Source organism: Dunckerocampus dactyliophorus, chromosome 15, assembly GCF_027744805.1.
Source record: "Dunckerocampus dactyliophorus isolate RoL2022-P2 chromosome 15, RoL_Ddac_1.1, whole genome shotgun sequence".
NCBI classification, from domain to species: domain Eukaryota; kingdom Metazoa; phylum Chordata; class Actinopteri; order Syngnathiformes; family Syngnathidae; genus Dunckerocampus; species Dunckerocampus dactyliophorus.
In genome coordinates, this window is record NC_072833.1 from 20,177,274 (window position 1) to 20,191,141 (window position 13,868).

Consider the following 13,868-nt stretch of genomic DNA (forward strand, 5'->3'; position numbering starts at 1 on the left):
ACACCTTTACTGCAAATCTTGATTCAAAATCGGTGGAGAAGGCTAAAGAAAAGGCTTAAGAAACATGACTAATTGCCAGGTGGCAACAGATCCTCACTCTGCCAATCAAATCAATCTCGTGATCAAATAGGTTTTGTGGCTGTAAGTGGGTTTTAATTTGGTGGAAACAGGCCTAAATGGCTCTTTTAATAATAAAAGTAGCCGTCCCCTGGTGTAAGTTATAAAAATGGATTCACACTGCAGTCGGAACAGAACTTGTTCGTAAACCGAGGACTTACGACTTAGACTTGCTTATCTATTACATGCATGCTAGCATGTCTGCACTTTAGGCATAGGGAGAGCCACAAATGTCATTTACAGTCAAAATTAAGAGTTCAAGTTACCTCCGCCAAGCAAAGCGCAAGCGCAGCGTCGAGGTTATGTTTTTGCTGGCGTTTATCTGTTTGTGTTCAAAATAACTTGAAAAGTTCTGAATGGATTTAGATGACATTTTCAGGAAATGTCGGAAAAGGGATATGGAAGAACTGATTAAATTTTGGGGGTGATCCGGATCACCGTCTGGATTGAGGAATTTTTTAAAGGATTCTTTAACATTGTGAGATAGGACCATTTTTGGCATTTGTGCATATAACGCCACAAAAAACAGTCAGAGCACTTGGGAAAAAAAATGCAGAACAGGTTTCCAACAGCTCCTACAAAATACCAAAGACTGAACCAAAAAATGCAGGATTATTATTTTGGTGTGAATTACAATATGGGGGAACTATGGCGCTTGGTGCAGGTCTGCGCTCTCCGAGTGATTTTCTAGTTTTAACATGTCATTAACATGTTGCCACATTTACAGTATACAGTGGTGTGAAAAAGTGTTTGCCCCCTGTCCTGATTTCTTTTTTTTTTTTTTTTTGCATGTTTGTCACACTTAAATGTTTCAGATCATCAAACAAATAAAATAAATATTAGTCAATGACAACACAACTGGACACAAAATGCAGTTTTTAAATTACACTTTAAGGGAGAAAAAGGGAGAAAAAATCCAAACCTACATGGCCCTGTGTGAAAAAGTGATTGCCCCCTAAACCTAATAACTGGTTGGGCCACCCTTAGCAGCAACAACTGCAATCAAGCGTTTGCGATAACTTGTAATGAGTCTCTTCCAGCGCTGTGGAGGGATTTTGTCCCACTCATCTTTGCAGAATTGTTGTAATTCAGCCACATTGGAGGGTTTTTCAGCATGAAGCGCCTTTTTAAGGTCATGGCACAGCATCTCGATGGGACTCAGGTGGGTTACTAGTGGGCCGATGCAGGCTGCGACAATGGAGGACCAAATTAGCCTTGAGACAGCTTGTGCTAACATGAATCAAGACACAGAAGTGGCAGTTTCTAAGGCGAACACAACATCAGTAGTGTGTGAACATTTCGATTTTAAACAGAATGAACAAGGTGAGCCCCTAAACACAGCCAACGCTTACTGAAGCATTTGGTCGGCAAAGTAAATACAAGCAAAATAGCGCAAAATGGTGCACACTCACAGACAGTGTGGCTCGCTACAGTACATTGCAAAAGAAATGCAACCATTCAATACGGTGGAAAAGCCAACATTTGGGAAAATGTTAGAAATTTTTGACAGACAGTACGACAGTACTGCATTTGATACGATGTACTCGCATTATGCCATAAAAATTATGAAAAAATGGTCTCAGAACTTCTGTGTCAAGCGAGCGACTGACTGAAGTTCACACGGATACACTATACTTGAGTACCATCTAGTGGTTCAAACGTGCATTACACCTCATGATCTATGAAAAATGGCATAAAAAAAATGACGAAATTATCGCATATCGTTGATATTTTGTAGCACAATTATAGACCAGCAAAATTTGTTATCGTGACAGGCCTACTTGCTGGTGTGTTTTGGATCATTGCCCTGCTACACAACCCCAGTTCGTTTCAGCTTAAGGTCACTAACAGATGGCCGGACATTCTCCTTCAGAATTTTTTGGGAGACAGCACAATTCATGGTTCCATTTATCACAGCAAGTCTTCCAGGTCCTGAAGCAGCAACACAGCCCCAGACCATCACACTACCACCACCATATTTTACTGTTGGTATGATGTTCTTTTTCTGAAATGCGGCTTTACTTTTACGCCAGATGTAATGGGACACACACCTTCCAAAAAATCCAACTTTTGTCTCGTCAGACCACTATTATTTCCAGACCACTAGTATTTTCCCAAAGGTCTTGGGGATCATCAAGATGTTTTCTCGTGAAATTCAGAGGATGTTCTTTTTCATCAGCTTGGAACTCTGCCATGCAGGCCGTTTTTGCCCAGTGTTTTTCTTATTGTGGAGTCATGAACACTGACCTTAACTGAGGCAAGTGAGGCCTACAGTTCTTTGGATGTTGTTGTGGGGTCTTTTGTGACCTCTTGGGTGAGTCGTCGCTGCGCTCTTGTGGTAATTTTGGTTGGCCGGCCACTCCTGGGAAGGTTCACCACTGTTCCATGTTTTCACCATTTGTGGATAATGGCTCTCACTCTGGTTCGCTGGAGTCCCAAAGCTTTAGAAATGCCTTTATAACATTTTCCACACTGATAGATCTCAATTATCTCAGTTAAGTTATGTTTTAACAGTCACTTTTTCACACTTTCAGGGGGATTTTTTTCCCCTTAGTAATAAAAAGTTTCATTTAAAAACTGAATTTTGTGTTCAGTTGTGTTGTCATTAACTAATATTTAATTTCTTTGATGATCTGAAACATTTAAGTGTGACAAACATGTAAAAAAAAAAAAAAATCTGGAAGGGGAAAAATATTTTTCCACGCCACTGTATGTGAGTATCATGTCCATACGTCCATTTCCCCTTCCACCTAATTGCGCACATGCTTATAGGTGACTGGAACGTGCAGTGAGGACACACTACTCGAGTTAAAACTGTTTTGCATCAGAATGGGGTTGTCAATTTGCAATGCAAATTGGGAGACAGGGAACGGGGGGCAGAATGGTTACATCTGTGTTGCTATGGTAACTGCTAGGTGACGATCGTATCGCATGCTATATGCGTAACCAGATGAACGGCAAACCCATTTCAGATCAATAGAAGACAATTCAAAGCATAGGGCAAATGTCAATGACAAATGCAAGTGCTGAGACTAGGGATGAGCGAGTACGCCACTGTATCTGTATCTGTTCACCCATCTAAATGATCCGTATCTGTACTCGAGGTGGGCGGGGCATAAACCGAAAGTGGGCGTGGTTCAACCGGAAATCAGTACATTATTTCAAGTCTGAAACTGACATGGATTGGTCAGAATTTTCTATATTTATTGTTTATTATTCAGCTATATGTGTACTGTGTATGTGTGTAAGTGATCTGTGAGACTTTTTAAAATTATTTTTTAATGATCCGTGTGAAGTTGGTGATTCATGCAAACATCCACTGATGGTAAACAGGGAAATAATCTGTCAGCCTTGTTCACTGTAGTTTTTTCAAAAGCACCGCGTTCAGTTCGGAGCAAAGTTTTCCTACTTTATATCACCAGCCAAATTAGAAGCAAGAGGACGAAAAAAAAAAAAACACCAGCAGAGACTGATGCACGAGTTGTATACAGCTGTCTTGTGAAATGCACCGCGTACATTACGAAACAAGTATAAGATTGCAACGTGCATACTGAAAGGATTGAGAGGGGTGTAATATTTTACCACGCTTATGTATATAATGTAGTATGATAGCAATGCAGGCAGAATGTTTGATGCAGCTGTGTAGGTGTGTACCTAATCTTGTGGCCAGTCAATGCACGTTGTTGAATAAGTGACTGATGCAACACAAGCCTGCACAGTGCTGTCTTGTCAAATGCACCGCGTACTTTACGAAACAAGTTTACCAAGTCACTTAGGAAGTCACAGAAGTGATGGTTTTTTGAGGGAACACTTCGGTTTTAAACAGTATGAACACGGTGAGCGCATGAACACAGACGACCGACATGGACAGTTTTCTCAACTGGGGAAAAAAAACTACTGATGGGCAGCGGAGCCTTCGTCGCTTACGTTGTGTTTGGTCGGCAAATATAAACAAAACAGTGCAAAATAGTGCGCTGTAACAACCAGTGTCGCTGGCTATATTGCAAAAACATATGTACAGGCAACTTCTGTGTCAAGCTAATGTCTCTCACAGGTACACCGTACACTATACTTGAGTACCATCTAGTGGTTCAAATGTGGAGTACACATCTCATGACAAATATTGAAAATCCATCCTTCCATTTATTTTCTATGCCGCTTCTCGTCATTAGGGTCGCGGGGGTATGCTGGAGCCAATCCCAGCTGACTTCGGGCGACAGGCGGGGTACACCCTGGACTGGTCGCCAGCCAATCGCAGGGCACATATAGACAAACAAACATTCACACTCACATTCATACCTATGGACAATTTAGAGTCACCAATTAACCAAATTAATTAATTAATTTTGGAATGTGGGAGGAAACGGGAGAAAACCAGAGAAAACCCACGCGCGCACAGGGAGAACATGCAAACTCCACGCAGAAATGCCCAAGGGAGAATCGAACCCAGGTCTTCCCGATCTCCAGACTGTGTCTGTGTCGCCAACATGCTAACCACTACTGTACATCAGTGTGCTGCCCCCAATTATTGAAAAGATGGTCTAAGAAAAAAATTTCCGATAAAATCGATCATCGACGGTAATTTGTAGCAGAATTATCGACCAGCAAAATTTGTTATCGTGACAGGCCTACTTTTAAGAAAAGTACAATGAAAAAATATAAAAAATATATGACAATATATTGCAATCTTCTCATTTAATTTCTATTATGCTACACTTTTGTGCACTTCGTGTATATGCCACTGGCAGGGTTGATCGTGGCGCACCACCACTACAAACTAGATGTGTGTCTAAGTTGTTCACGTAGGGTGTATAGCTTTAAGATAGTGATGCTATCACAGGGGTCTTCAACCTGTAGCCAGTAAGCATAGTTCACCAAAGAATATTTGCTTCACCTCTTAGTATTTTTATAAGCGTTCTATTCAAACATGACACCTGTATTTAATGACAAATGAGCTCACTGAGTGGAGATATGTTGTGTAAATAAAGTGTAATTTAAATGTTGGCAGTCACATAAAACACAAATAGCTCAGGGCGGCAGTGGCTCAGGAGGTAGCAAGACACTTCACCCACCTTGCTACCCACACTGCTTTATGAATTTGAATGAACGTTTGTGGTGGTCGGAGAGGTCGGAGACGTTAATTGGCAGCCACGTTTCCATTAGACTAACCCAGGGCAGCTGTGTATACAGGTGTAGATTGCCACCACCAGTGTGTGACTGAGGAGTGAATGAATAATGGGTTCATAATAATATTTAAATTGTTATTTTAGTTTGTTAATTGTATTATTTTGAACTAAAAATCATATTATTGAACAATTAATTTCCAATGTATTCATATTACTCTAGAACTCGCATCAAATTAAATTTAGGTTTGTGTCAAATAGTACAAAATGTCAACTTTTGTACTAGTCACATGGTACTATTGGAATAAATAGGTCACACTCTCAGTTTAAGTGCTCTCAGTAACTTTGCCATGAAATTAACAGATTTGCAATGTTCTCGGTTCATGTTCTGATGGTTGTTGAAAAAAGTTAGATTAACAGATAAGTTAATAAATAAATAAATGAGTCATGCATTTTTTTATTTGTTATAATAAAAAAAACAATTGCAAACGCAGCAGCGGCACGACACAGCGGTGGCAGTCCGCCCTCCCATGCAGCCCACCACCTCATCTTAAAAAAATCCTAGTACCGGCCCCGCCTCTACCCACCGAGACAAAGAGACAATATGACTGACAAAAGGGCTCACTCTGTTCATGCTGTTGTTCTGTGGCCAAGGCGCCAAGGCGCTGAAACCCGCCTGTTTGGATGCAAGCGATGAGGAAAACAATACACGCATGCACGTGGCGATATATTGAGGGGGGCAAAATTATAGAGTTAATTTTCATTTATGGTGTTATTAATTAATGTAATATTGTCCCAGGCCTAATGCCCACAAGACATTTTTGACTTAATTGTGACACAAGATCTTGTGACACCCCTATTAACCAGTAGAAAGAGATTAGCTACATTTTCATACCTGTAGTAAGTGTCAAAGTCTCCCCTCATTTTCTAGCAAGCCTCTTACTATAAAATCAAAGACAATGGCATAGGAGTAAAGGTTGATCATTCCTCTGGCAGGACTGCTTTAAGAACATGTAGATAGCAAAATTCCGATCCAATTCCAAGCCTGGGGTAGATGGTGTTCCTGTGGGTGTGGTCATGGGAAAGTGGGCTAACTGGTCTGACATCCATCGAAGTCACTCGCTGTTGTGTTCCCATCTTTATGTTTTTTTTCTTTTCAGGTACATGACTTTAGCAGATAATTCCACGTTGTTGCAGGCGTTACTCAAGCCTTGGAAGGCAACCACCGCCTTTGATAAGGCCGTCGCTTTAGGCCGCTTATCAGCTTTCACCATCCAACTGGCGTGTCAATATTGTTACAAAAAATATCTATCATAATAAAAATAAAGATTCTGCTCCATATTGATTTTAACAACGTGCATGCACAATAGTTTTAATTCCGTACAATTTCCTGCACCATTTTACCAGAATTTCAGTGGAACTTCTGTAACAGTCTCTGCTGGGATATGTGATGCACTGAGTGCAAACATCCCATTTCAAAAAAAGGCTTGAAGCTGCAGCACGATGAAACTAAGCCGGTCATGTCTCAACTCAATTACCCCGCGGCCTGCTTTTATTGATAGCGGGCTCTTGTGCTGCTGTGTCTTCTCCCAAAGACCTTGAACCCCCCTCTCTCCCCCATAAAAAGTACACACACGAGCGGATTCTTAAAACATTTACTACAACAACCGACCCATGTTCTGAGAGAGGTTAGAGACGTTATCAAAGAAACGTTCTACTTCTTCTCAGCTCCTGTATATAACACAATGCAAAAGTCACCACTATAACACACCATGAAGCTCATTTGTCATGTTTATATCCTGTTGCAGGTGATGTCATTCACCCGCCAAGAGCAAATACTATTTGCATCCACCTGTGCTGTCCTAGGGCGGCCATGATGGGTTGAGGCCCATGCAGGTGGAATGTTGACTGAGCGAGGGTGTATGTGTTACATGTGTAAACACAGCCCAAGGCCGCGTACGCCACTTCGGGTTGACTCACCCACTGTGAATAACAAGTTTGTAACGGTACATGTACAGTATTCTTAATTGGATATGTCGGTGAGGAACATTCGGTACAGTACAAAGACGTACCGCAGCAGGAAGTGTAACCGCCTCGAGATATGATCACGTGTCTAATCACAAACAAATCCAGTATTTGTTCCCTTACCGTACCCAAAATGATCCGAACCTCAGTTACACCCCTAATAACAACCCTTCGCAAGCATAATGGTTTGTTTTGCAGGACAAAATTGTGCCCAGAAAACAGTTTGTATGACATATTCATGTTTCAGTTATCACATATAATGCGTGTTATCAATTTCTTGATGTATTATCAGAACACCTGTTCCAGCAGGTGTTGTCGCCTCAAGCTTAGTCATATAACACCATTCAATGTGCTATACTTCTCATATTTTTCATGAATATAGGTAAGCGTTTTATGACTTTTAATGCGCAAAAAAGTGGTTCAGCATAATTAAAAATGTACTAGTCTAAATTTTGTTCATGTAGAATTTTCACGGCAGCGCCACCATCTCAAATGATAGCTACTTTTTATTCGGTTCATTTATTTATAACGTGAGCTCAGCAACAGGTGCAAGGGACCACCAGTATGTTTTTATTCATGTGTAATATGCTGGCAACATCGTTTATCATAACTGTATTTCCAGTGGCGCCATTTTATACACATTATGACAGTATGACAAATAAACGCTCACCTCTGATGTGGCTTCCGCTTGATCAATACACATGAACCATTGTTTCATAACAACACTTTCATGGTTGAACTATATGGTTTTAAGTGGTTTACAAGTGTAGAAAACATGTTTCGACCTACCTGTTGCGTACGCGAAGGTGTGGCACTCTGCCCTAGGTGTAAAAAAAACAGTTGTCATCGAGGTTCTTCTAAAAAAAGATGAAAAAGGTAATCAACATCTTTGCGGGGAAAATACTTCCGTCCCTTGGTTGAAGTTTTCTGCGTCGCCCCCGCCTTGGAGAGTCCACAGTCCCATGTCTCCAGTCCGGACACAAGTCTAGTGCAGGATTACTGGTGAGTATAGAGGACCACCGTCAAGTGACGCCTCGTGACACGCAACTACTTCCTCTTACAAAATAAAACATAAAAGGACACAAAGCGAACTTCCGATAACGAGTTTAAACCTCACATTCTCCTCAAATATTACACATTTTACCGTTGGGGTCAATTTGACCCCATGGATAGTTTCCCCCAGAAAATGATTTACAGAAAATTGTTTACCAGATTTTTGTGTTGTGCACTTTGTTTATTTGTTGAGTATGTACGTAAAAATCCCGTTGATGATGAAACCCTGACTTGTTCCCTAGCGCCACCATCAGGCCCAATCTTTAAATTAGAATGACTTTATCTTGAATAGTTTTCATCCAAATCTTGTTATATTAACAGAAAACAGTAATAATAATGACACAAGAGTATGAACACTATGGGTTTTGGTCATCATATTAACTTCCCTGCAGTGCCACCATCAGGTCAAGCTTTCAGATTTAAAGTTAGTATTTCTTGAAAAAATTCTACATCCAGATATTATCTAATTTAAGGTGCACATTCATGACTCTACCAGAATGAACCATATACATTGATGTACTGTAGGTGACTCCCCCACCGCCATCCATAAACACATTTATTTACTTATCTTTTTTTTCAATGCCACTGCTGTCAACATGTCAAGTTTCATAAGTTTGCCAACATTGATTCAGCGTCAACCAAATGATGATTCTGATAGAAAATCAACAATGAACGTTCTTTCGATGTTACCTTGCTATCTGGGATGAGGACAATGAGGACAAGCAGTATAGAAAATGGATGGATGGATGACCAGCCCTCAGTGGAAAATGTTTGGACGCCCCTGTGCTGATAAATAAAAAAACAGCTTTGTGGAAAATGTGACAAAGGCAACTTTTATTATTACTATTATTCAGGCAACTAAGCAACTAAGTTATTTCAGCCCAAGGGATGCCGTGAGTGGTCATATGTTAAACAACCATGTCAAAAGACACATCCTGTGGTCATGGAAAAGATGTTCTTCTGTTTCAGAAGGGGCAAATATGTATGCAACTCTCAACAGAAATATCTTGTGACATTGCAAAGGCTTGTGGAAACATATGGAGTGACATGTGTGTCTTTTTATCCAGTTAAACAAGAAATGGATTTGAAATAAAAAAAAGATTTGCAAATAACATTATTGTAACCATAATTATAAAAAGTGTTGCGTTTGTTTGCAAATTTTTTAAAAAGTCATGGAACTATAAGTTTTGTTTACTGGAAGTTTCGTTTTGATTGCATTTCAACTAGGTTAATTGGCGACTCTAAATTGTCCATAGGTATTAATGTGTGTGAATGTTTGTTTGTCTATATGTGCCCTGCGATTGGCTGGCGACGAGTCTAGGCTATATCCCGCCTCTCACCCAAAGTCATCTGGGATAGGCTCCAGCATACCCCCTCGACCTTAATGAGGATAGGCGGCATAGAAGATGAATGGATGGATGGATGGATGGATGGCATTTCAACTGCAATCTTTAGAGCAGGGCCTCCTCTGACTGAGGCATTTAGGGGCTATCCACATGGAAACGTTTTCAGGTCAAAACAGCAAAGTATTTTAGCGTTTCAGCCTCTCATCCACACAAGAACGGCGTTCTGGGTGACCTGAAATGGTATTTTTTGAAAACAGCTTCCAGACTGGGAAACTTGTCGTTGCCGAGTATACAGGCAATATGAAAACGATGACATCACCGACACCCCGTCACCTCCACCATGTGGTTCACGTGACCAGAAGTGAGCTTTGACGACAAACCAACATAACAGCTGAATATTTCGAGGTAAATGACTGACCCCAGTCGACATTCTCCTCATATTTTGTATTTTGTCTGATACTTCATAATGACTCGCAAAAATAATTCCTCTTCTCGCAGGTCAGAGCAGAAGCAGAAGACAAAGGACTTTCTTTCTTCTTCTATGATTTGGTGTGTGACGGAACCACGTCACACACCAAATCATCACAGCGGCACAGGTAGGTGTGTGTGTATATTACATTGTTTTCACTCAGTGATTCGTTCCCATCTGGATGCAACAATGTACTAATCCGCCACAGTATGGACGCAACTTTTTTTCAAACAGTCAGAAAAAAAGTCCCCAGAACGTTCGTGTGGACAGGGCCTTAGTCACAGGGGAATTGGCCCTTTTTCACTTTTTCCTAATTTTAATGGGACCTCTGTTTCTGAAGTTCGATGTGGATCTTCCCTATATCGGAGCTGTAAGTTTTGGTTTGGTTTGGTTTGGTTTAGTTTATTTGAACATGAAGGTTACAATGGAATACATCTCATGAATCATTTTTTCACAGTTCTACATGTCCAAAAGGAGTAGGAAGAAGCAAAGCTTATTTAATCCTACCCCCCCATCCAAATCTACATCTTGTACAGTACATGTAGTTCACTTCCTGCATTCCATGTCATGTTTTCTGTGATAGTCAGGATAATACATAATAGATAACGGTAAGACAGCCCTCCCAAAAAAAAAAAAAAAAAATTATATATATATATATATATATATATATATATATATATATATATATATATATACTGTATATATATACACATATACATTAATAATAATAATAATAATAATAATAATAATAATAATAATAATAATAATAATAATAATAATAATAATAATAACAACAATAATAAATAAATAAATAAAGAACAAAGCTTTTTTTTATAAACAAAAAAACCCCAAAAAATAACAAACCTGACAGAACAATCAGGACTCTTCTGCCTTGTATTTAGCAAACATCAACTGCTTGTATTGTTTTTTGAATTTGCTCATCTCTGTACTTTGTTTGAGTTCCTTACTCAATCCGTTCCATAATTTAATTCCACACACGGAAATGCTGTGGGTTTTCAGCGTAGTTCTCGCATATAAATGTTTTTAGTTTAATTTTCCTCTAAGATCATATTTCTCCTCTCTGATAGAGAAATACTTTATTAGGTTTTTGGGTAACAAGTTGTTATTAACTTTATGCATTATTCTAGCGGTTTGAAAGTGTACTAAATCTGCAAATTTTAATATCTGTGATTTTAAAAATAAAGGGTTTGTAAGTTCTCTATACTTGGCATTATGAATTATCCTCACACATCTTTTTTGCAGTCCAGTGAGTGAGTGAAGATTGTAATTATTTTGTAATTATTTCCCCATATCTCCACACAATACATTAAATATGGTAATACTAAGGAACAGTACAGAGTGTGGAGTGATTTTTGGTCAAGAACATATTTTGCTTTATTCAGTATAGAGATATTTCTCGCCACCTTTTGTTGTATATATTTAATATGAGATTTCCAACTCATTTTTTAATCTATTACAACCCCAAGGAATCTATATTCTTCCACTTTTTCAATATCCACTCCATTAATTTATATTTGGTTGTACGTATCCTTTCTGCTATTTCCAAATAGCATTATTTTAGTTTTACTTAAATTCAGGGATAATCTGTTCCTGTCAAATCATGATTTTAATATGACCATTTCATCCTTGACCTTTTTAATGAGTTCTTGTGTGCTTTCACCAGAACAGAAAGCGGTGGTATCATCCGCGAATAAGACCAATTTTAAGTCGTTTGTTACTTTACAAATGTCGTTAACCTACAAATTAAACAGTTTTGGTCCCAGTATGGACCCCTGGGGTACTCCACACGTGGTGTATAAACTCCCAGATGTATATTCTCCTAGCTTTACAAATTGTTACAAGTCACAATACAAGTTGTGACTTTAATCTTCACTCTGGATGGTATAGGCTCGCATTTGTGAGGTGGGAGCCATATTGATGGATTTTCTTTTTTGAGATGTATTCATGTAAGCTTACCTTGGGGCTCGCCCATTCAATGGTAAAGGCAAGGGCTATAGACGTGGATGTGATGCATATTTTAATTGACAAATTATAATTGTTTTTTAAAATGTGATTAAGTTTCACTTTGAACTCCAAGATAAGTGTGTTACAATATCCACTCATCCATTTCCTACACCGCTTGTCCTAATTAGGGTCACGGGTAAGCTGGAGCCTATCTCAGCTGACTTCGGGCTTGACTCGGGGTGCAACAATATAAACAAAAATAAAATAATAAAGTTTGCTCTTTTAGCAAGTCAGTGTGACTTTAATGTGTATATTAGCAGAAATACTGTATATGTTAAAATAAATATAAAAAAATAAATATAAAATAAATAAAATTGCCATTCCAAGAGATATTCTGATTTTTCTTATTTTTATTTTTTCTTTTGTCAAGACTGAAGGGAGCCACAAAAAGGAAGCTGAAGGTGCATGCAGCTCCCTAGCTGTGGGTTGCTGATTTCTGGTCTAGCTTGACAGGCTTTCTGGTTGATCCCATGAGCTACTTCAATGTTTACCTACTGCACCTGTTTCCACACTGCATACATTTAACACAGAGCTAATATCAACCTCAGCAAAATGTAAGAATGAGATGTTTCAAGGGTTTCATCAGTGTTATGTTTACTTAAAATGCCTTCTATTTGGTATCACATTGAAATTAAGAAAAGTGAGCGCCTGACGTATCGTAGCTGTAGCAGCAGAGCTCAACTTGATTGACAACCGGCTTGCCTGAAGACGCACAACTGACAAACCGGTTCTCACTGTTTACAGATGCACTCGAGGTTTGCCTTGTGAACACAGATCTTATCCCAGCCCCATTTGACATCTGTTCAGTGTCCCCTGTCAAATGTGCCAAACTTCACAGTTCGGGCTTCAATGATCTTTGACAATTTCATGAATGAAACAAAAACGGCAACCCGCATTGGAGTTAGAAGATTTGGGTGCTCACTTGACCTTTCAACTTTATCTTTCAGAGAGAACAACTAAGTGATTATATGAAATAAACCCAAGGCCAAGCAAGAAACATTAGCACTTTTGAATTCATTATGATTTAGTCATTTGTGCACTGCACCTTTAAGATTGATCAACTCTGGCAGCCAATCAGTGCGGCCCTAGGAGAGAGAGGGAACTTGAGCTCTTATCAGCTGTCCAGTGGAGCATAAGGTTGGATTCTTTTTAAGTTTTTAACAAAGATATGGTGAATTTCCATATCTTGGAGATTCTAATTGTTGTTTAGTAAGTAATAAGTAGAGTCACGGCAGTATGTTTTATGTTGAGTGTATTTTGTAGATAAAATAAGCTAACAGGCCAAGTTTGTGTCGGTTGCGAACGAAGCTGCTAAAAGAGCCGGCTCTTTGAAATGAACAACCTGAGCCAGCTCGCGTCATTAGGAGCCAATTGGGAGCTGATTTATTTTTTCCTCCTCTTTTTTTACTGTTAAAGGCGAATGTCATTGGTCAAGATGTGTGGCGGCGTCTGTGAGGCCACACTGAGCAGCCGATGGGTGGGGTTAAACACACACAGCACCAGTGTTGCCAGCGTGGCAACTTTGACGCTAATGTCTGGTGACATTCCAAACTGTCTTGGCGACATAGTTTCTCAAAAGCGACAAATCTTACAACTTCTTCTGACGACATTGGAGAGTTTTCTGGTATTTGGGGACTTAAAAGTGAAAGCATGTATTGTTCTGCAGTTTCTGTTTTTACTTCGCTGGTCCGCCCCACTCCAAAGCAGTCA

At 39.5% G+C, this 13,868-nt stretch overlaps 1 protein-coding gene across 2 annotated transcripts in view; it reads right to left on the reverse strand.

Annotated features, from left to right (window-relative positions):
* The window catches only part of zgc:194930 (uncharacterized protein LOC557813 homolog), an 18,615-nt gene extending 10,307 nt beyond the window's left edge, over nt 1–8,308 (reverse strand). The window contains exon 1 of one of the 2 annotated variants that reach the window (XM_054753623.1): nt 8,055–8,308. The gene's annotated coding sequence lies outside the window, so the exon portion shown is untranslated. The remainder of the gene's footprint in view (nt 1–8,054) is intronic. The other variant, XM_054753622.1, reaches the window with a different exon arrangement.
* Between the last annotated feature and the right edge of the window lie 5,560 nt (nt 8,309–13,868).